General features: G+C 46.9%; 4 non-coding genes across 4 annotated transcripts; 2 read left to right on the forward strand and 2 right to left on the reverse strand.

Annotated features, from left to right (window-relative positions):
* The first annotated feature begins 342 nt into the window (after positions 1-342).
* On the forward strand, positions 343-416 carry Trnat-agu (transfer RNA threonine (anticodon AGU)). The gene has a single exon. It is a non-coding gene; the product is annotated as a tRNA-Thr (tRNA).
* A 3991-nt stretch (positions 417-4407) lies between these two features.
* Positions 4408-4481, reverse strand: Trnat-agu (transfer RNA threonine (anticodon AGU)). The gene has a single exon. It is a non-coding gene; the product is annotated as a tRNA-Thr (tRNA).
* A 2043-nt stretch (positions 4482-6524) lies between these two features.
* On the forward strand, positions 6525-6616 carry Trnay-gua (transfer RNA tyrosine (anticodon GUA)). The gene is given in 2 exon segments: positions 6525-6561; positions 6581-6616. It is a non-coding gene; the product is annotated as a tRNA-Tyr (tRNA).
* Positions 6617-18458: 11842 nt separating this feature from the next.
* Positions 18459-18528, reverse strand: Trnat-ugu (transfer RNA threonine (anticodon UGU)). Its single transcript has one exon. It is a non-coding gene; the product is annotated as a tRNA-Thr (tRNA).
* Positions 18529-22530: the final 4002 nt, after the last annotated feature.

A 22530-nucleotide genomic window follows, 5' to 3' on the forward strand; every position in this document is an offset into this window, starting at 1 on the left:
AGAAGTCTTTTTTGTAGACTACTCGTCTACAGAAACGCTACCAAGGGCAACATTCCTCTACATAAATAGCTATGTTAGAAATATATTCCGCTGCCGTAGTTTTGGTTACCGATACTCTGTCAGACTGTCTACATTGCACAGATCACGCGTAATAGGTGATCGCAGAAGGGCTCGCTTATGCCTGAAACATTCCCTTCGCGTACCAGCCACTTATTCCAGTCATTAAGCGCGCTTCGCGTACATACGTGAAGGCAATACTCAATGTACTTCGACCGATCGCGCAGGTATCTGAATGATGCAATCGCAGGATTCTTACGAACGACGATAAAGAGCGTACTCGTCGGCGCCGTGGCTTAGTTGGTTAAAGCGCCTGTCTAGTAAACAGGAGATCGTGAGTTCGAATCTCACCGGTGCCTGGCAATCATTTTTTTTTGTGGCCCATAGCACATTACTCCAAGTTATGCCACCGCTGAAAAGCGATCCTTCCAGTGCACTGGCTTGCTTGATTGATAGCGCTCTCGCTATCGAGCGCGTTCGAGGCGGAATAGCAATGTCTCTTAATGCGGCGGTGATAGGCACATATATTATAACAGGGCCGGTATTGTTGTTTGGAAATATGAGCATATTATCGTTGTCAGTACGCGGCGATTCGCCAAGTTAGGAAAAGCGGGCAATAAATCGAGATGTTGCAGTGCAATGCAATGATGTCACTTATGCATAATTTTTTGTACAATGTTTGTTGTGCAACAAACTTGAAAATATTTTCTGCGATAGCCAATATTGTTATTTTTCGTATTCCAATAAGCTTGGAAAGTTTTTGATTTAATTCGAACTCGGATTTCATTAGTCTGATTTGGCTTGAAGTTGAGTCCGTATTGAGAATAGCACGTACAGAGCTAGGAACCAGCTGAAGAGGCACGTTGACGTCCTGAGACAAAGACTTGGAGCACGTCTTATAGGGCTAAGCATATGTGGGGCCACCACATCAAAGAAAACATTTCAAATCCACTTCCTAATTGTCGAATCGCACAACATGTAATACTATTAACCCTCCCAAAAATTAAGGGTGCGGCCAAAACACAGGCAGTTTTTTGAAAAAATCCGGCATATCCCACGAACTGAGGGATCTGTTTCTTGTGAAGAAGTCAGCATCTCGCTGCCTATGCTGCATTTTAAGTGTCGCTTTACAGCAGTCATCTCGGGGAAAGATGATGTGTGGTTGGAGTGCTGGCTAACTGTTTTGATGAGAACGTAGCAAACTTTATGATGCTGCAAGGTATAGTCAATTGTTGGTGGACCCTGGAGGAATACACCGACGACCGCTACTCATGACGCGCACCTCATCGCATCGTAGCACGCACCCCGTTTCGATAAAACGAAGTGCACGTTATGTGATTAAGAGCTTGTAGCGATCTTACATCGGATCATGAGATACTCTTTAAGCGCCAGTGAACTCTACGTGCCTAGTAAGCCCTCGATATGACCACAACTACTCAATTTACACAAAGACGTCGACCTAGCTCGTAATGCTTGAATGAAGAAAAAAACGAAAAAAAAACAACGATGCGGCATAGGCGGCTACTCGCTGACTGCTTCGCATGAAATCGATTCCCACAATGTGTGGGACTAGCCGGAATTTTTTTCGCTTTGAGCCGAACGTTACGCATTGGATCGACATGTTTTGGCGACTGAAGTAGTCGTGCGCATGTCGAGGGCTTACCAGGCACGTCGACAACATTGGCCCTTAGACGGTAGCTTATGGTTCAACGTAACGTCTGCACTCGCGTTAGAGAAAAGACGTCAGTTTTATCGAAGAAGAGCGCACGCTACTTCGTTACATTCTTTGTTACATTCTTATCAATGCAGATACCCAACACAGCAACCACAAATTGATGTTGCTGCGAAATGACGCAGGCATGGGGTCTTTTATTAAAGCTGTTTCAAGACTTTGCACGGCTTTGCGGAAGAATGCTGGACTGGCACGCAGAATGTCTAGGTTCGATTGCGGCTCGAGTCTTGATTTCTGTTCTTCGCATTTGTCGGGATTTTCCACTCGCCGATAACGCCGCGGGCGCCGACATTAGATTTTTTGCGATAAGAGATCCTTGACATTATCAAGTTAAGATTTCCAATGTATGTTCTCGCCGTACCTATAGGGTGATATAAACTCAATCAACTGCGGCATATACTCGCATACCACGGCCCTTGCAATAATGTGGCAAATGTCACTGAGGGAAAGAGTTTCGTGAGGTACACGACAGTATTTTCTCGTTATTCATGCCATAACCAGTCAACCATGTAGGTCATAGTGCATGACCTCCAGTGCCAATTTTGTTACATACGAGGGGCCATGAAAAAGTTTTGCAACTCGCATATCAGGAATACTGCCACAGCTTAAAAAAAACATCTATTGTTGAGCATAATCTCCCCGCAGACTGATGCACTTCTCCGATTTTTCCAGAAGGTTTTGGATACCGTGTTAAAAAAACGCTTTCTTCCTGGTTTCCAAGCCACTCTGTGGGTGTTTGAAGCGAGTTCAAGTAATCAAACCTCGTTCCCTTGAGGTGTTTGTTTAAATTTGGAAATACATAAAAGTCACTGAGTGTTAGGTGGTCACTGTGGAGTGGGTGGTCCAGCTGTTCGAAACCACACTCTCGAATGTCAGCCTGGGCAACACGACCTTTGAACCTGGGCGTTGTTGTGCAGGAGGAGGACACCTCTTCTCGCTACACCTCGGTGTTTTTCCACGATGGCTTTAAGCAGTTTTCGAAGAACGTTGGCGTAGTATTTGCCTGTCCCACTGTTTTCACGATACTCTGTGAGCAGGATCCCCTTTGCGTGCCAGTAAAGTGTCGCCATCACTTTTCTCCCTGAGCGTTGCGTCTTCAACATGTTCGGGGAAGGGGACCCCGGATGCCACCTACGCATAGACTGGTGTTCGGTTTCTGGGTCCCACTAATACAGCCACGTCTCATTCCCAGTCACAAGGCGGGAGAGAAAATTTTCTGGGACGCTTGAATAGAGGTGCAAAAGAGCCCTTGATGAATGAACCCGGTGGTGTCCATCTTGTGCAGAGAGGTTTCACGGCACCAATCGCGCCCAAACTTTGAACGTACCCAAAACATCCACCAATTTCAGACACCTTTATTCGGCGATTATTCATGGCAAAACAGTCTGCAGAGGCTTAATTGTCAAAATCGGTTGAAGTGGTCCGCCTGCCTGATCTCGGCTCGTCTTCTACGTGCACACGGTCATGTTTAAACTCAATCAACCACCGAGTCACTGTAACATATGAAGGACATTCGCTGCCATACACATTCAGTATTCTACTGCGAATTTCTCTGCAGGAACTTCCTTCTTTGCATAAAAATTTTGCACCGCTCCGGCACTCGAGCTTCAAATTGTGGGAGGACGCCATGTTTTACTAACTGATGCAGACCAAATAACGAACTGGAAGGCTTGAATTTCAGACCATGCTTGATGTAGAGATGACCTTAACTAAATGCAGTGAGAGATAAATGTGAGATATTTGGTTATAGCCAAGTTGGAAAACTTTTTGATCGACCCTCGTATCAAGGTTAGGAAGGGACCCTAAATATATATACAGAGATAGAAACTGCCAAAGTGCCTTTGGTTCGCTAAAAAATGTTTCGCGTTTATTATACTTTTAGGGGAGGCGGGGGAGGGGAGATTTTTTAACAAAGTTCTCGGTGCGACTATTACATGGTATGCGGCCATTACAGGAGTAAATGCGGTATGCTGATTTTCCAAATCAGGATGCGGTGTCTGTTACCATTAGTCTATCACCACTGAAAGAGCAAGTCGTTCCACCTACAACACGTTTGAAAGAGTGAGTGCAATCAACCAAGCCCGTACCGAACCGCAGCGATGCCTACAAGGTTGAGCGTTCGCTACCAATGTGGTAGGTACCGGGTTCGATTCCCAGTGCCGACCGGAAACCCACCGGTTTTTCGAAAGGGATAGAGGAGTACACAGACCTGGCGCTTGGCTGTTCATGGTTCCTCATCTCGAAAGGTGGCGCCACAAGGTTCTGTAAAGGTCCTTGGGCGCACCTACAACCCACCACAGCCTTGGTGGAATAGTCGAGCATCCGCCGCTGCTGTGTGAGGCAAAGAATTGCTGGCGCCGGGTACCTAACGGTGAAATCGGTACAAGCGAACTTTCGGCATGGTGCTCAGCAGACGAAGTACATTGTGGCTTGGGAGGGCACCCACCGTGAAATTGGCGGCAGGGGACAGCCAGACCTAAAAATAAGGTCGCTCCTTTCTCTTTTTCTTTCTTTTTTGAAGAACCGGAATGCCCACTTTTCAGCAGTGGAACCACTTGGAGTAATGGGCTTTGGCCGACATACAAAAAAAGAAGGAAAAAGAAACAGCAAACGTTGTCAGGCACCGGTGAGATTCGAACTCACGATCTCCTGTTTACTAGACAGACGCTTTAACCAACTAAGCCACGGTGCCGGTGAAAAGACGCCTTTTTGTCCTTCGTATCAATAGCGGGCAGCCTCCTGCGATTCATGCATTGCAACACTTCCGCTACTGGTCTATATACATTGAGAAGCGAATAATTCCAGTCACGTATGAACGGCAAGCGAGCTTGGCCACCGGTATAAGTAGCTGGCACACGAAGCGATTGTTTGCAAAGACAAGCGAGTTTTATAGCCTTCTGTGCTATGATGACAATGTAACCACGCAGGTGCTATCTTCCTTTAATATATCTTCGGCCATAGGGTATTTCCAGAATGGAATGTTTCTCACACTAGCTGTTTCCAAGAGAAATATTGCAAGAACGATAGCATATAGCGGCATATAGCGGATACGAACCGAAATGGCTTAAGTGCAATTTGTACTCAGCTTTTACAAATATTGCCATCAGTGTTTTCTACATTACTTCACCGTCATAGGCGGCGACAAACGACACTAGGGAGTCTTTGTTTCCTTTTTCTTTCTTTTGATTAGTGCAAGCCGTCACGATAAACTAGAATACAACATCAACGCGCGAGCCTATCAGATCATTTTACGACACCAACTCCGTGTTTCGGTCAACAAACAAAACTTTTTCCACAAGGAATCTGTGGGGATGGCTACTTTCTTCACCCACATGGAGCTCCTGCCTTTAGCATCCAACTGTTATAGTTAGGCAGGAATGTGACTTTTTAAACGCTCGTACTGTCGAATTTGGTACCTTGAAGAGCACTTATGTCTGTGCATGGTATTCGGGTTTCAGAAGGCCAGAAAAGCAGACAACCAATTACGACAGGTCATATTTCTTCTCAGATGTGAGTTGTAGCACGGAACTGATATTTTATTATTGTGATTGCACACATGACGTTTTTTAATGCGAAGCATTTCTTAGCGAACTTCTGCGACTTTGAGCGTATCTATCTATCTATCTATCTATCTATCTATCTATCTATCTATCTATCTATCTATCTATCTATCTATCTATCTATCTATCTATCTATCTATCTATCTATCTATCTATCTATCTATCTATCTATCTATCTATCTATCTATCTATCTATCTATCTATCTATCTATCTATCTATCTAATCTATCTATCTATCTATCTATCTATCTATCTATCTATCTATCTATCTATCTACTTTATGTCATACCAAAACTGGTATGACATAAATTGACCGTATGACGAACGTAAATGACAGGTCATAACATGAAAGTCATGGTATACGTGTCATCATTGGCATGATTTAAATGCAACGGCCTTTGTGCTCTTGCGGCCATTCCGTAATCTTGATATATAGCAAAATTAGTATGGCGGGACAAGAGTGTATGACAAACATAAGGGACAAGTCCCCGTGTGCAAATCTCGCGGCTGTTTTGTTAACTGGATATACACCAAAATTGGTATTTCATGACATGAGCGCCTGACGAACATAAATTGCAGGTCATGAATTGTAATACCAGAATATACGTTCCATTACATAAAATATTGTACATCCATGCATGCATAACAAACATGTTGTATATAGTGAACTTGATGTCATGACATGAATTACTTCATTTTCGTCAAAGAGAAACAAGGTGATGTATGAAGCTCTTTGTTGGCTGCTTCGCATTACATTGCTTCCCACATTGCGTGGGATCTGCCGTATTTTTCTCAGTAGAAGTGGGTCCTTTTCGTCATATTCGCCAGTACATCGTATCGTCTAATACCTGTGTTACACGGTCACTTTGATCGCGATCAGGCCTGACACCGATCTAATTTCTTGATCGTCATTGGCTCCACTAGGCGAGCTGCAGAAGGTATGGCCAATCACTGTTGAGAAATTTGATCTCAGGCGAGCTCAATCGCGATCAGCGCTGCAACGTGTGACACAGGTACAATTGAAGGACGTCGTTTAGGCCGAGGCACGCGCACGCGAAGCTTCACGTAGGGCGGTTGAACCAGTTTCATAGTGGGCGCTTACCACGCCTCAGAGAAGAAAGTCACGTTGCGTGGGGAGTCCTTCACGTAAAGCTTGCCGCCGCGCTCCCTGCGTTCCGTCGATAGCTCAGTTGGTAGAGCGGTGGACTGTAGAGGATTGACTCATGCGGACATCCATAGGTCGCTGGTTCGAATCCGGCTCGGCGGAGTTTTTTTTTTTTGTGGTTACCCGTTTTTCCTTTGGGTTATTTCACTCGAATGTAAACGTTTCTCACGCAATATTAAAAAGCTTTATGCATACATAACAGTTACTTCCCAGATCATACCAGAGCAATATTGAGCGGAAAAAGTTCTTCGCACGCGAAAGACAATTGATTTTGGCTAAGTGTTCGAAAACCAAGTGCAGAAATGTGTGCAAGAAATTGAGCGCTTCCCGCATTCTTTTAACATTTACGTTTGTTTCGTTTAAACATTCACGGCATTTGTTTTATACTACCATACAAGAACTATATAAAAATGCGATGAAATTGCTTTATAACTGATAATTGAATGGGAGTTGTTGATCTGAGAATGTCGTAGGTCGTCGCAATTTATGGGATAGCAATTTTTAACACGAAAAATTGCGCGTATTTTGAAATATTTATCATCGAACTTTAATTGCGATATCGATACCGAGTGCACCGAGCGCGCGGAAAAGGCGGCCGCATTGTTAAGTCAGACCGAAGCTCTCTAAAGTTTAATGACTAGAAAGAAGTTACAAAGGCAAGCTCTAGAAGATATGTCCTTATGTTCGGTTCAGTCGTCCTATCGCCCTATTCGACAGCTTGTTCTCAGCCTCGGCCTCATAAAATTTCGCTACGGCACTAAGGAAAGGTGCTTTCTTTTAACGCGGCCGTATGTTTACAACACGCGCAGAAAGTTGTCATCTGCCAGATGCTCCCGATTGGGCTTTACCTGGCACTCTATCGCGGATGCCGAAGGAAAATGCCTTCAGGAGGCTTCAGTAGTACGTCCTCGAAGGCTTCACTGGGCAGAGAGTAAGGGCAGCTAATGGACCGCTTTACTGTCATGATAGTTCAAGTAATGCTTCTTTGTAATCCCGCCCGTTAAACACTTGTTCCCCTTTACGTCTTCTCTCTGCCTTTCTATACAGTTTAAATGACTAAGTGACGCACGATTGTGATTTACTTTTCAGATGACGCTGAACTATGGAGCTGAGAACGCCAAAAATAGTAGTGAACCTCGATGCTACTAATGAACAGGAATGTTGCTTGTGCATTTATACGGTCGAAAATGAATACTCCTTTAATGTACAAGGGGGCCATCCGCTTACTTTCTGCACTTCCACGTCGGGCAAGGGGCTGCCCATAGAATTTTGTATAACCTCGAGATGAAAAAAAAAAAAAACCATCGCAAGCGCGAAGCAATGAACGCGATAGCAACAACTGGTAATGTTATGAGAAGTAAGGCTGGCAGCTGACTCTTTTATATGCAGTCTGGAGTAACTCTACGAAACGCTTTTTTAAGAGCATACGGCCGCTCCAGGCAGTGGCGGTGTTCTTTGGGAACGGCCGTATTCTTTTACACCAGCGTTCTGCGACTCCCCCCCCCCCCCCCCCCCTCCCTTCGCAGGCACGAATCGTTCAAAACAGGCGGGGCGCTTCCTCCCTCCTTGAGCATTCGACGGCAGGCCTAACACGTGGGGGGATGTTATCGCTAGAGACCGGATTTCAGGCAGAAGCATACTTTGTTCCTTGCGTTTCTATTGTGCCATTTTTGATATATGAGCATGAATTAGGGGTTAAGAAAGGCATTTTTAATGTTTTTATAGTGCCCATAAATGCTTTGCCTATAAGTCCCTATAAATGCCTATCTTCAAAATCGGTGCCTATATGAAGGCTATTTTGCTTCCAATTTCGAGTGCAGTTTGAGACCGTTATTCATGCTGCCGGCGAACACTGACCTTTTGGAACTCTGTGGGTTTCAACCTAGCCCTCTAGTTCAACCGACTTCCGGAAAGCTACCGCTAGCAGCCAGGGGCGTAGGCAGAATTTCTTTCGGGGAAGGGGGGGGGGGGGGACCTCCTTGATCTGAAGACAGGCAGATGTGGTCGAGTGTCAGTCTCTGCTCTGTATGCCATGGCAAAAAAAAAAAAAAAAAATTCACGCCATATCCTCGAAGTGAATGATGATTGAGGAGCTGGCTCGGAGATAATTGGGCAAACCGTGAATGCTCCGTACAATTCCTCTACTGTAATATAAAGACGTCGCACGTTGTTATAGTAGGGATTGTGGTCAGGTTGTTGTCGGACCACTAGCGGTCGCAGACCTTGCACCAGTGGCCGAACGTGTGGTCCTCCTGGCTACGCCACTGCCAGCAGCACTCCCGCCGGTCCCCTTACGCCGCCGAGCTGACATGGCGCGAGTGGTTGGAGGTGGTAGAGGAATAATGATCTCTGGGGTTTTTCTTGCAAAAACCACGATAAGATTATGAGGGACACCGTAGTGTAGTGCTCCGGAAGTTTTAACCGTCTGGTCTTCTTTAACGTGCACTGAAATCGGACAGTGCACGGGCCTCCAGCATTTCGCCTCCATCCAAATGCGACTGCCGCGGCCGGGATCGAATCCGCGACCTTCGGGTCAGCAGCAAAGCACTGTAACCGCTACACCACCGCGGTAGATAAGATGATGAGGAGGAGAGGTTGAGCAAAGGAAAGGACGCTATTTCTGCAACCCTAAATGCACCTCTCAGCGTCTCCACATCGTCTCAGCGTCTGCAAAAGAGCACGTCTCAGCGTCTGCAGGGGAATAGGGACAAGGAAATAAAGATGGGAAGAGGAGAACGGCGTCCATTGGCGAGGACGCGGCGGGCGGCTATTACAGCCGGTTGTACAGTGCACTGTCCCCGAAGAGCTGAAGAACCACTTTGAAGACCTGAGTGTGGCGGTGGGCAGGAAACGGGGGCTCCCTCTGTGTAGCCACGTGAAGGTGGGCAACCAATGCGAAACCGTGTAGTGCCGTCAGGGGAAAGGGGAGTGTAGATCAAAAGAAAGAAAAATGTGATGCGCACGTGGCTCTTGTTTTGTTTGTAAATTACTTCTTAAAAAGCCATTTACTAGGTCACATGAGGAATTCTAGCTTGCATATTTACAGCGCGAGACGACACCACACATAATCTCCTCCATGCTGGGGCGCGCGCCCGCGAGGCGATGGGCAAGCGGCGTTCAGCTTAAAATTTCACGTCTTTCCGCGGCGCGTAGCGTTGCAAACCTTGGCAGACGTGGTCGTGAGCGCGTAAGCTCCCAGTGCATTCATTACATTTGTCGGCTCGAAATGCTCAAACCTGGTGAGGGGCATTTTAAGGTGTTCACCGACAGATGTTGTTGTTGTTGTTGACACGTCTTCATTCACATTTGTGCCCTTGGAGGGCTGCGGTGATTGTAGGGGGAGAGACGGGATCAAAAAAAAAGGGGGGGGGGGGGGGGGGTAGAGAAAAAAAGCAGTCTTAATGAGCGTCTTCTTGCGAGTTGATGTCCTGGCTGTCACGCCCGAGAGGGAGGCTGGTGCCAATGGCTGGAGCTTCGGGTCGTCCAGGCACTCGAGCAGCGACCGCCATAGTTCCTTGGTGGCGGCGGCGGTGCTACGCCGGGTTATACCCAGGCCTGGAATGAAGTTGGACGCCATTCTGGTGGGATTGTGGCAATGGCCTGTAGCCTGGATCCAGATTACAGCGGTCAGTCCCAGAAGAGGTACTCTAGGTCTTCTCGGGTGTTACAGTGGCTGCAGATGCCAGTATTCGGGGTTCCCAGGTCACGACAGTCTTGGTTTCCACGAAACCGTCTGCACGAGGAAGGGGTAAGGACGGTTCTGGTCTTTACCTGCCGCAGCAGTACCTGTTGCCGGCGGGTATCAGCGCTCGGAGGAAGAGGAGGTATGTCAAATGGGTTGGATATTTCGAGCAGATGGCTGCGCCGGTAGCGCTTTGCTTGGACTATTGCTTCCATGGGATTGTACCAATCACTGTATGTTTCAGTTGCTTCTGATGCGTTGCACAGAATGTTTACGGGCGGTTTAGGCTGCGCGGATAGTAGGATCGCGCTCGCTAGTCGTCGTGGCCCTTCATTTCCTGGTATACCCATGTGGCCCGGGATCCAGTGCAAATGTAAGTCATGTCCTCGTTCCTGTAGACGACGCACATAGAAACACAGTTTTTGAACAGCAGAAGTGGTTGTGCGAGTGTGTTTGCAAGCGCGAAAGGCATCTTGGGTGTCAGTAAATACTCTGTAGTGAAGTTTCTTATCGCTTGGCAAGTTATGAGCGTTGTACTCAGTATATTAGGCAAAATCTAAGATAGCATATTGTTCCGGCGTAGAAATGTATGAATTCGATTGGATTGGATTGGAAAAAAACTTTATTAACAAAGTCCGGAGTCGTGTGCCTAAGTACGCAGAAGGTGGGCCACTCCCACGACGGGACAGTCAGGCCGAGACCTACCACCTCATCGTGGGCCCTTAGACAGCCCAAAGTTGTGAGCATGGCTCTTCTCAGCCATGCCCAAAACAAAGAGACCCAGGAGTGTGTTGATTCGACGGTGGACACTTGACTCACCATGCTAGGCAATAAAAGGGGAGACCGTGTTCTTCGAACCGAGCTGGAAAAAGGACAATTGCGTGGCTATGTTTAACCGTTGGGGCCTTTGTGCCATCATAAACAATAACATTTTATTGCATTCCTGTCGCAGATACAGGTCGTGCGCGTCTTTCTTTGAAATTGTTTGAATTTATGTAAATCTTTTTGCGCCTATATTTACGATTTTGGAGGCCTAAAGCGGTGTTTTGCCTGCCTATTTTCGGCGCCTAAAACGCGATTTTTGAGTGCCTAAAAATCCAGCCTCTAGTTATCGCATGCGTCCATCGATCGACGCTGATGGGGCGGGTCGTTTGATCTCTTCTTCAGCCGCGCTCGTCGCCCGCGCTAGCGCACTATTACCCGGGGTAGAACATACGATGCGCGGGGATGTTATCGATTTGGACTTTATACGGAACATGACGGCGATGTCGACGCCCACGGCAAAAATACCCGTCGAGAGTGTCCATACAATTGCAATCGCAATAAAAATAAATGCTTGCCCCAAACCATACAGAAACGAAACCCAAACATCGATGAGTAGTTGTGATCTCGCGTGCTACTATTTTTTCTACTACCGCGACAGTTTTCCCGCATGAGGTGAAAATGCCAGCACGGCTTGTTCGCCGATGCGTGATATCGCTGCTTATGAGCCGTGCGGACGGGCAAAATTTCCAGTTTTTGACACATATTCCCATTTCATTTCTGGTCACGCAATCCTGGCACCTAGAAAACGGAGGCAAAGGCATCTGTGTTCTTGCGTTGGCACCGGGGTTGGTGAGGCGATCTTAGAGACCGCGCGGACACCCATTTAGACTCGTTTTTACATAACCAGGTGGCGCGATGCACGACTTGCTGGCGTTGGGCACGCGCAGGTGGTATTTTTTTTATTAAGGCGCGCATTTCGAAGATGTCAGTCGGGGTGGTGGGTGGTCTACCGAAAGCAGTGGGCGGTGCCGCGAAGCGGTGGGCGGAATTTTCCTCCACCGACCACCGTGGTGAGAGCCCTGATCGTCGTCGTGATCAGTGGTGTGGGCGCTTTGTCTGTGAAGCTCTACACGGGCCATTTCTCGCATGTTGACTTCGGCCAATAGAGAGTTTTAGTGCAGGGTCTCCCAATCGGCTTGCGTTCCATTCTTTCTCTTTTTTTTGCTAGGGTATGGCTGGAAAACAGAAGAAAGCAAGCAGAGTTCAAACGAGCTCAACGGCTGGGCATGTCAGGCACTAAAAATGTATGTTGCTGCATGAGGTGACAATTGCACGCGCGTACCTGAACAGTGACAGCGAGCAACTGATGGTAAAAGTTCATACGCAGGTGCTCGTTGTCTCAGCTAAGGAAAAAAAAGTCTCTGTATCGCTGCAAGGGCGAGACAATGAATGCCATGCCAACACATGTGAATCTTATACCAAGGAAGGCCAGCAGGTTTAGGAGCAAAAATTAGTCGACAGCAAATATCACTAAGGATAACTGCTCACGCGCAGGTCGCGGGATCGAATCCCGGCCGCGGCGGACGCATTTTAGGGGGAGGCGAAAATGCTAGAGGCCCATGTACTTAAATTTAGGTGCACGTTAAAGAACTCCAGGTGGTCAAATTTTACGGAGCCCTCCACTACGGCGTCTCTCATAATCATATCGTGGCTTTGGGACGTTAAACCACAACAATTATTATATTATTATTGAATAGGGATGGCTTTCTTTATCTAGTATATACGCTCAGAAACATTCGGTCGCTAAACTAACAAGCATAGTGTCAGTACGCACAGGCATAAATGACCGCGAAACAAAGACGACGACCGTGAACACTCGCTGTCGAGGCGTTGGCACAAAGAAGCTCGACCGCAGAGGCGAACGAAGCGACTTCCGTGTTGTGTGCCGTTTAAACAAAGGCTATAAGTTGTGAGAAAACAGCCCGCTCAAAAATATATATGCTGCTTCGGAATTGTTCAGCGTAACTGCCAGCACGCATTTCAACTCATATGCTCCCGGAGCGGCTTAGGGAAGCGCACGAAGTTTAGCAGACTTTTCGAATGGTTTTTATTATGAAAGGCTTGGCCCTCTCGTTATCCAGCGCCAGGCAACATACATAATTGCGGTGTTGCCTGCGATGAGTCCGGCCGGCAAAAAAAAAAAAAAGCATGCTATTCTTAGGTGATATTATCCTCGGCGGAAAAAAAAAGACCCTGCGGCCATATTCACAGACTATCACTTTCGATGACAATGTCGGTTTATGTGAAGCATACTACATCACGTGTCCAATGGTTGAAGCTAATAGTTACCGCCTTTCTTCGCCTACCCGGTCACCCCGTACTGAAAGCGAGATTATTCGGACGTCTCGAAGTCTGAATATGGCCCATGTTATCACGGGCCTGTCACCATACCGACGGACCAAGCCATCGCGCGTACGACACGTTCTCTAGCTGGATGCACTGTGAACGAACCAAAGATACCAAAATTCCTTTTAAAATGATTTCAATTACTATACTGAATGCTTGTCTGGGTCAGTAAATTACATTACAAACTAGTTTGCCGAAAGTAATGACATTGCACAATTATTATCGGAAAGCATCCAAATCACCGTGAAACTACTTTAACAAAAGTCCATCACTCATGCAATAACTAACGTACACTTTATTTGCGGTACATATACATTTAAAGGGGCCCTGCAACACCTTTCTTAGTTATATTGGAATAGTCTCATTATTGACGTATGACTCTTCACGAGTGATATGCCGCAAAAATTTTTCGAATCCGTCAAGTCTAAGTGGTGTTACCAAATTATAGAGATCATGTTCCGCAGCTTTCTCCCTCAACTCAACGCCGCAAGCACGCGGAAAGCTAGGCAGCGAGTCGAGGGAGGGAGCGCAGAGGAGCGAGGCTCCGCCCAAGAGCGCCGGCGGAATTTTTTTCTTCATTTTTTTCTCTCTGACGTCTGGGCGCAACCACGTGGTCTGTGCCGCCACTTCCGGTCGGCTTGCGTCGTTCTCGTCGAGCGGAGCCGATCGCACTGTGTATCGCGCGTGCTTGAAAACTGCGCGTCGGTTTGGTAATGTTGGGTGTGCACCTCGAGCGCCGTAGTGTTTTCATCGCTCTGCCAACCATGGAAGCAAACCTGCGCGCTCGTTTGGAACGAATGACAGCTGAGATCGGTTTCGGCCCATACTCCTATACACCGCTAGGGTGGCTAGAATGGGGAGGTGTGAAAAGCGAGCCGTGTTTCCCTTGCCCGAAGGTGCCGCGTTGCGCGATCCCTCCGCTAGGTCGAGATATAGCGCGGCACTCGGAGGCGCTGCCTGCTCGCATGGGGGATGGGGGAGACGGCAGTGTAAGCCGCTTGCGGCCGAAGCTTGTCAGCTTCGTTGGCGTGCACGTGCTTTTACGAGTTCCCTGTGTTAGTGTTCCTTTAGAGGAATGACGTGTACAAAAAAAGAAGAAACTCGGCGACCATCTTAACGGATTCGTGCAAACGCACGGAGACAAAGAAGATATACACAAGGACCGTGTTTTATGCCAGGCGCTGCAATTCGGTGTGCAGAACATGTGCGGAAAAAGTGTCACTTTTCCGTGCGCCGGCATGCAGACAGATTAGCAGTTTGGAAGCGGGCAATCCCAAAGGCCGACAGAGCGATACAGCGAGAATTCGGCCATCTGTGAAAAAAACATTTTGACACAAGGTAAATGTACTGAACCCGTTCAAGTGCTGCAAAGGTGTTTGCGTGCGTCTGTGACAAGCACGGACAAGTGATAAATGAATTAATCTGAACGTTTTATTTTCTTGTTCTGTTTTATTTTATTTATTATACTTTCATCGACTATAAAGAGCAACGCAGCGATGCTCACCTTGTATATTTAATAGCGCGCTACGCAGTTACAAAGCGCATTCTGCTATCGGGCTGCACACACTGCAAAAACACGTGCATCGTGCTAATAGAAAGCACTGCATGACAGCTGCAAAGTCAGATAACTAGCAAATGGGATATTTGAGGGCTGCTGTATCCATCAAAGTTACTATACAACTTGACACAGATATTATATGTAAAGCAGGCTGACACTTGTGTTCAGCACAGTGCGCTTGCATTCAAAGATAGTAGGCAGCTTTTTGCAGCTCTGTAAGGAGCGTGCTGCAGAAATTGGCTACGTCTAACATATGAAGAATGGACAATATCAGTGGTCAAATTCTTTTGCATCACTATCGAGGATTCATTTGCTTTTGAAGGGGCTCAACCAGGGATAAGCGAGGACAAATTAAAAAAAAATTGAATACATGCGCATCACCTACAAGAGTATCCACCAGTGTATTGCTCACAAAATGACGCTAATTAAATTTGTTGAAGCGATGAACTAATTGCTGTCTCAATTTCTATCAACTTTGAGCATACTGGCTCCGTGACGGCGCGACCTCGAGTGTAATGCAAATTCAGCATTGAGCAAAGGCAAGGAACAAATGGACAAGGCAAGGCACACTCTCGAGGTATATTTAGTAGTACGAGTAACTACAATGTATCAAAGGTTACTCGCGTGATAATGTTAGAAAACGTCGTCAAAGATATAACGCTCCTGCAGGAAGAAGCTTTCTCTTTTACTCCGTAAATGTCTAGATAAATCTTATGAAGGTGAAGATAATTTTGCCATCATCAACATGTAAACATTGGTTCATTCGAAATAACACTTCATCGAAGAATGGTTTGCTTATGGAAGCTCGAATTATGCCTGCAGGCATAATTCGAGCCATGGTTGTTGGCGGCCGAAAGCTTCGCACTAATGCCGTGATCCTCGAGTGAGTAAAAATGTTTATGTTGATAAAGCTCTTTCACTGGCGAAAATCTAGCACCGACGCGAGTGCATGGTCGTTGGCAGGGGGCATTTCCCCCGCCTCCCTGAGCCACACCAGCGTTCCCCCACTCCACCCATACGAGATGCAGCACGGGTTTGCACCCCGAAGACAAAATCCTGCCGACGCCCATGCGCGAGTGCATTACCACAGCGCAAGCTGGCAGCGCCTCCGACTACAGCGCCACCGCTGCGGGATCGCGAATGGGAGCCAACTTAGAGCGGCCGGTTTTCACACCTCCCAATTCTAGCCACCCTAACACCGCCTCGTAAGACGGCACTGGCAGACGACCCCGAAGCGCCGCCATTACCGGACGCCAGCATTGTTATCGGAGAGATGCTGCGCCCCTGCCTCGGTCGGTCGTGAGAACGTGCCGACGATGCAGTTCCCAGCTGACGAGGCAACACTCGAACGGCTGCCACTCTCAACGGCAACCGGCGATGGTCAAAAGCACAGAAATATTCACGTTTTCGGCACTGCGCATGGCGAAGAAAACGGAACCACGCAACTACGAGCAGACGAGCTGTCGGTGAGACCGGAAGTGCTAATATTAATATTTGTTCGGTGTTTTTAACGCGATAACAGAATATAAACATACATATTATCTACTTATTGAACTCAAAATTAACAACGAAAGTAATAATGAGGGTGTTATCGTGATTATAACATCAGCCAATGGTGGAACTGCCGACAATCGCGTCATATTTTGCGGACTAATACATCATTTGTCGAGAGAAGAGGAAGCGATTTTCAGCTGACTTTGAGAATTTATTGTAAATTCCAGGCCGTGCGCATCGCTATAATATTTGGCTCGCATGTTCTCGGGAGCCTCGACTACCGATCGGCAGCGCTTTTTGAGCATGCTCGAAAAGTGTTGCAGGGCCCCTTTAAATCCCAGTGGTACTTGATCAACTTCCAAGCTTGAAGTTTTCCACTCAGATTACCCTGTCTTTGTCGTTTTCTTTTACCTTGGTCAATTTGCTATGCCGAAAGGGAAGCGCACATGCTATATTTCAGTCATAGGTAATTTGCTAAGCAATGAGTACATCATTTCACATTACTCCCTTCAAATGATTTAATACATGGCTAAATTTCCAGAACACAAGAGTAATCCATTACATTATTCATGAGAGCAAAATGCTGCTTCAGTACTGCCAAGTTTGCTACCAACTAAGCCGACAAAGTTTCGGCAACGGCTTAAGGATCTCTTCGCAGCGGTAGCATAATTTGTAGTAATGTGCTGCGAACCACAAAAGCACACAGTAAACCACTTTACACCCTCAATGGGGTTTTGCCGTGTCTGTACCTTACACCCTAGAAAAGAGTGTTTTCACGTATCAAAACACCCATACCATAGGGTGTTGCCACTGGCCTAACATCCTTGTCATTTGGTGTTTCCAATGACCTAAACACCCGTATCATTGAAAAAAATTACACCATTTCCCGCTAAAGGGGACCATGAGGCGATGCGAAGCCGGAGAACTTGCACGATCGCGTTCCGTTGGCGTTCTTTGGGCATGCTACCGACCTCCCGTCGTGGAACGCGAAGAACGATACCCACGTCGTGTCTTCCCTCTAGCCAGGCCGTTAATTCTCACAGGGCGAGCGGGGAGCGCAGTCGGCAGGCGTGCGAGAGGGGGGCAGCGTAGGGGAGGAGAGAGAGGGGGAGGGGACGCGTTGCGCTGGTGCCCATCGCGGCGTTGCGCAGGAGAGAATTTCGGCATGTCTAGCCCGCGTTTCAGAGGAAGAGTGGAAAGGGGGAGGGGAGAGGGTGAGTGGAGAGGGTATGCGCATGCGCAGTAAGTGTGGTCACGCCGCACACCACCACCACCACCGGATTAAACTCCGCCATAAGATACTTCGCAACTAAAATAAAATCTACTAGCCAGGGAACCCGCAATTACAGATGACATAAGCATAGAAGGTACACGCACGCGCCAAACCGCACGCACAACAGTGCGTATTGTAAAATACCACATGGACGGAGCGCTCGTGCGACACAGCCTCACGCTGACCATCTCGTATATGTAGCCATAGCATCTTAAGCCGCCGTTCAGTGCCGGTGGAGATATTCCTGTTCCGTATAAATGAACAATAAACACTAAGAGAATAGGCCTAAATTTATGGTACTGTTGTAGATAACCCTAAAAACGACATATAATTTAATCTAAAGTCGCCTAAGATACAAGGACATTTAATCAGCCAGTCCCAGTTATCATCTGGCACGCTGTGCTATGGGCTGTCGGTGTTTCGATAACCCGTAACACCCTTAACTTCTAAAGGGTGTTTAGTTAAAACATTACCCCTTAAAGGCTTTTTTGGGAAGGAAAACACCCTTACACCCTAACTTTTGGCAAATTTTGGTTAGGCAAAAGGGTGTTTTGCTTGCTTGAAACCCCCTTAAAGGTGAAAAGTGGTTTACAGTGCAATTCTCCGAGACACCGGTGAGATTCGAACTCACGATCTTCTGTTTACTAGACAGGCGCTTAAACCTCTCAAGCCACGGAGCCGGCTGAAGTATTCCTTTCAAATGTAACTCGATTCGGATTAATGTGCTGTGCGCGACATAAAAAAAAAGCATATGGCAGATGTCGCAAGGCACCGGTGAGATTCGAACTCACGATCTCCTGTTTACAAGACAGGCGCTTTACCTAAGCCACGGCGCCGACTGAAGTACTCCTTCTCAGGGGTAACATGATTCGGAGTAATGTGCTGTGCGCGACAAAAAAAAAAAAAAAAAAAAAAGAGCAAGGCAATAGTCGCAAGGCACCGGTGAGATTCGATCTCACGATCTCCTGTTTACAAGACAGGCGCTTTACCTAAGCCACGGCGCCGACTGAAGTACTCCTCCTCAGGGGTGACATCATTCGGAGTGATGTGCTGTGAGCGACATGACAAAAGAGCAGGCAGATGTCGCAAGGCACTGGTGAGATTCGATCTCACGATCTCCTGTTTACAAGACAGGCGCTTTACCTAAGCCACGGCGCCGGCTGAAGTACTCCTTCTCAGGGGTAACATGATTCGGAGTGACGTGCTGTGAGCGACATGACAAAAGAGCAGGCAGATGTCGCAAGGCACTGGTGAGATTCGATCTCACGATCTCCTGTTTACAAGACAGGCGCTTTACCTAAGCCACGGCGCCGGCGGAAGTACTCCTTCTCAGGGGTAACATGATTCGGAGTAATGTGCTGTGCGCGACAAAAAAAAAAAAAAAAGAGCAAGGCAGGAGTCGCAAGGCACCGGTGAGATTCGATCTCATGATCTCCTGTTTACAAGACAGGCGCTTTACCTAAGCCACGGCGCCGACTGAAGTACTCCTTCTCAGGGGTAACATGATTCGGAGTAATGTGCTGTGCGCGACAAAAAAAAAAGAGCAAGGCAGGAGTCGCAAGGCACCGGTGAGATTCGATCTCATGATCTCCTGTTTACAAGACAGGCGCTTTACCTAAGCCACGGCGCCGACTGAAGTACTCCTTCTCAGGGGTGACATCATTCGGAGTGATGTGCTGTGAGCGACATGACAAAAGAGCAGGCAGATGTCGCAAGGCACCGGTGAGATTCGATCTCATGATCTCCTGTTTACAAGACAGGCGCTTTACCTAAGCCACGGCGCCGACTGAAGTACTCCTTCTCAGGGGTGACATCATTCGGAGTGATGTGCTGTGAGCGACATGACAAAAGAGCAGGCAGATGTCGCAAGGCACCGGTGAGATTCGATCTCATGATCTCCTGTTTACAAGACAGGCGCTTTACCTAAGCCACGGCGCCGACTGAAGTACTCCTTCTCAGGGGTGACATCATTCGGAGTGATGTGCTGTGAGCGACATGACAAAAGAGCAGGCAGATGTCGCAAGGCACCGGTGAGATTCGATCTCATGATCTCCTGTTTACAAGACAGGCGCTTTACCTAAGCCACGGCGCCGACTGAAGTACTCCTTCTCAGGGGTGACATCATTCGGAGTGATGTGCTGTGAGCGACATGACAAAAGAGCAGGCAGATGTCGCAAGGCACCGGTGAGATTCGATCTCATGATCTCCTGTTTACAAGACAGGCGCTTTACCTAAGCCACGGCGCCGACTGAAGTACTCCTTCTCAGGGGTGACATCATTCGGAGTGATGTGCTGTGAGCGACATGACAAAAGAGCAGGCAGATGTCGCAAGGCACCGGTGAGATTCGATCTCATGATCTCCTGTTACAAGACAGGCGCTTTACCTAAGCCACGGCGCCGACTGAAGTACTCCTTCTCAGGGGTGACATCATTCGGAGTGATGTGCTGTGAGCGACATGACAAAAGAGCAGGCAGATGTCGCAAGGCACCGGTGAGATTCGATCTCATGATCTCCTGTTTACAAGACAGGCGCTTTACCTAAGCCACGGCGCCGGCGGAAGTACTCCTTCTCAGGGGTAACATCATTCGGACTGATGTGCTGTGCGCGACATAAAAGAGCAAGGCAGACGTCGCAAGGCACCGGTGAGATTCGAACTCACGATCTCCTGTTTGCTAGACCGGCGCGTAAACTAAGCCACGGCTTTTTTTAATTATTGCCTGAATTCAGAAATCAAACAGAGCAGTAATGTACAGTTCACTGGAAATCAAAACTTTTTCATAATAATAAAGTCATTAAAGATTACACTCAGCGGGTTCTGGTTGAGCCCATATATTTGTCGTTATACACAACATATTCAATAAAGTTTTGCCTTACTCTCTTCAGCTTGACATCAGAATGGCTCACCGCTATGGAAGTTTTCCATATGCTAGGGAGGCTGAATACCATTATCATGTCGTAAGGTACACATGCATGCTCTTTAATTGTAAAAACCGAATCCCATGGGATGTGATAATGAGCTCTTTTTTAATAGTTCGCTGGAGGATGTCCCAATGAAATACGGAATCCCAGCAGTCGATAAATACATGTTCTGTTGTTTCAGGCGTATTACATAGTATGAAGTTTACTGTCTATGGCACTGGAATTCCTTTGTCTTGTAGCCATGTCTTAACAGGTTAGTCTTAGTGTGAAGCTTGAAGAAAAAGGATTCAACGTGTGGTCTATTTGACATTCTTTTAATTCTTTTTAGTACATCGTATCCGCAGCCTCCTGAGTATACTGTTCTGTACAAAGGCACAGCTAACATGTTGTCCAATAAATCTCTGTACTGTTGCTTGCTTGTTACGCTACTCAAGTATTCCATAGAAAAAGGAACACTTAGTATGCGAAAAGCAACAACTTCACTCGCACCAATAACCACTGACACCTTGTATTGTGGTCTTTCTGGTTGATACAATGAAGTGCGGTAGTGCATTTTGTAGTCCAGCTTTAATTACTGTGGGAAGAAACGGGTCGCTCTGATCCCTTGAGAACATAAAGCGTGACACAACTTGTTTAAAAAAAAGAAGGTGTGGCAAACTCAGTGCACCCTTTTTCACAGACACAAACAAGTTACTTCGACGAGTTCTTTCCCAAGTGCTTGACCATATAAACATCGCGAAAAATCTGTGACTATTTATTGCGTTATCACGCGACATGAACAAAACTTGCATCACATACCACAGCTTTGCTATAAAATATATTGCAAGTAGTTGCGCGAGCAAACATGGACTGATTTCTGCCCTGCCATCCTTGTATCTTATCCTTCACTCTTTCCGTTTCTGCTTTCCAAAGTTGGTCTGTGTCATCGTAACATTGAAGCGGTACACCTAAGTAAATCGAAGGCATTGCTGTCCATTGTACACCGGCGAATTTTTCTGGCTTTTCGTGCCACTCGCCGTGCCAGAAGCCTAGGGTTTTATCCCAGTTTATTTTACAACCAGTTACATTGCAATAAGCTTCCGTCAATTTAAGTACTTCCTTTATGCTTTCCTGGTCGTGACAAAAAACAGCAATGTCGTCGGCATACGTTAGCACTTTTATTTCCATTGTGTCAAGCTTAAATCCACGAATATTCTGTTTACTAATTAGGCTTAAGCAGAAGGGTTCTGTATAAATGTCAGAAAGAGCAATGATGAAAGGGGACATCCTTGACGAATAGTGGAGAGAACTTGGATAGATTCCCCTAAATGTTAGTTTACTATAATACGTGTGGTACACTCTGAATATGCCGTTTTTACTCCCTCTAATATAATCTTGCCTACATTTGCGTATTCTAATATGGAAAAGAGAATCTCGTGGGAGACATTGTCAAACGCTTTCTCCAAGTCAAGTTGCAGCATTGCGACCCGACTCGAGAAAGCATCACATCATTCCAGCACAGAACGAGCTATACGTGTGTTTGTGAATATTGCCCGACCTCTTATTCCACATGTTTGATGCGGCCCTACTAGTCGCGTGATGACACTTTGTAGACTTTTCGCTAACACTTCCATAAATATATCGTAGCCACAGTTTGTAAGGCTTATATTCGTCTATAAGGTTTTACAGACAACAGTTTAACCGAGTCTTCGCACTTTGGAATTAATACAATATGGGCTGTTCTGAAAGAGGGTGGCATTTGCTCTATTGTAGATATTTCCCTTAAAACGTTTTGCAATAGTTCGGTAAGCTTATATTTGAAGGCTTTAGAGAAGGCTACGCCTAAACCGTCAGGCCTTAAAGTGCATGTTAATGAACCCAGATGGTCGAAATTTTCGGAGCCCTCCACTACGGGCGTCTCTCATGATAATATGGTGGT

The sequence above is a fragment of the Rhipicephalus sanguineus genome, chromosome 6, assembly GCF_013339695.2.
Source record: "Rhipicephalus sanguineus isolate Rsan-2018 chromosome 6, BIME_Rsan_1.4, whole genome shotgun sequence".
Taxonomy (NCBI): domain Eukaryota; kingdom Metazoa; phylum Arthropoda; class Arachnida; order Ixodida; family Ixodidae; genus Rhipicephalus; species Rhipicephalus sanguineus.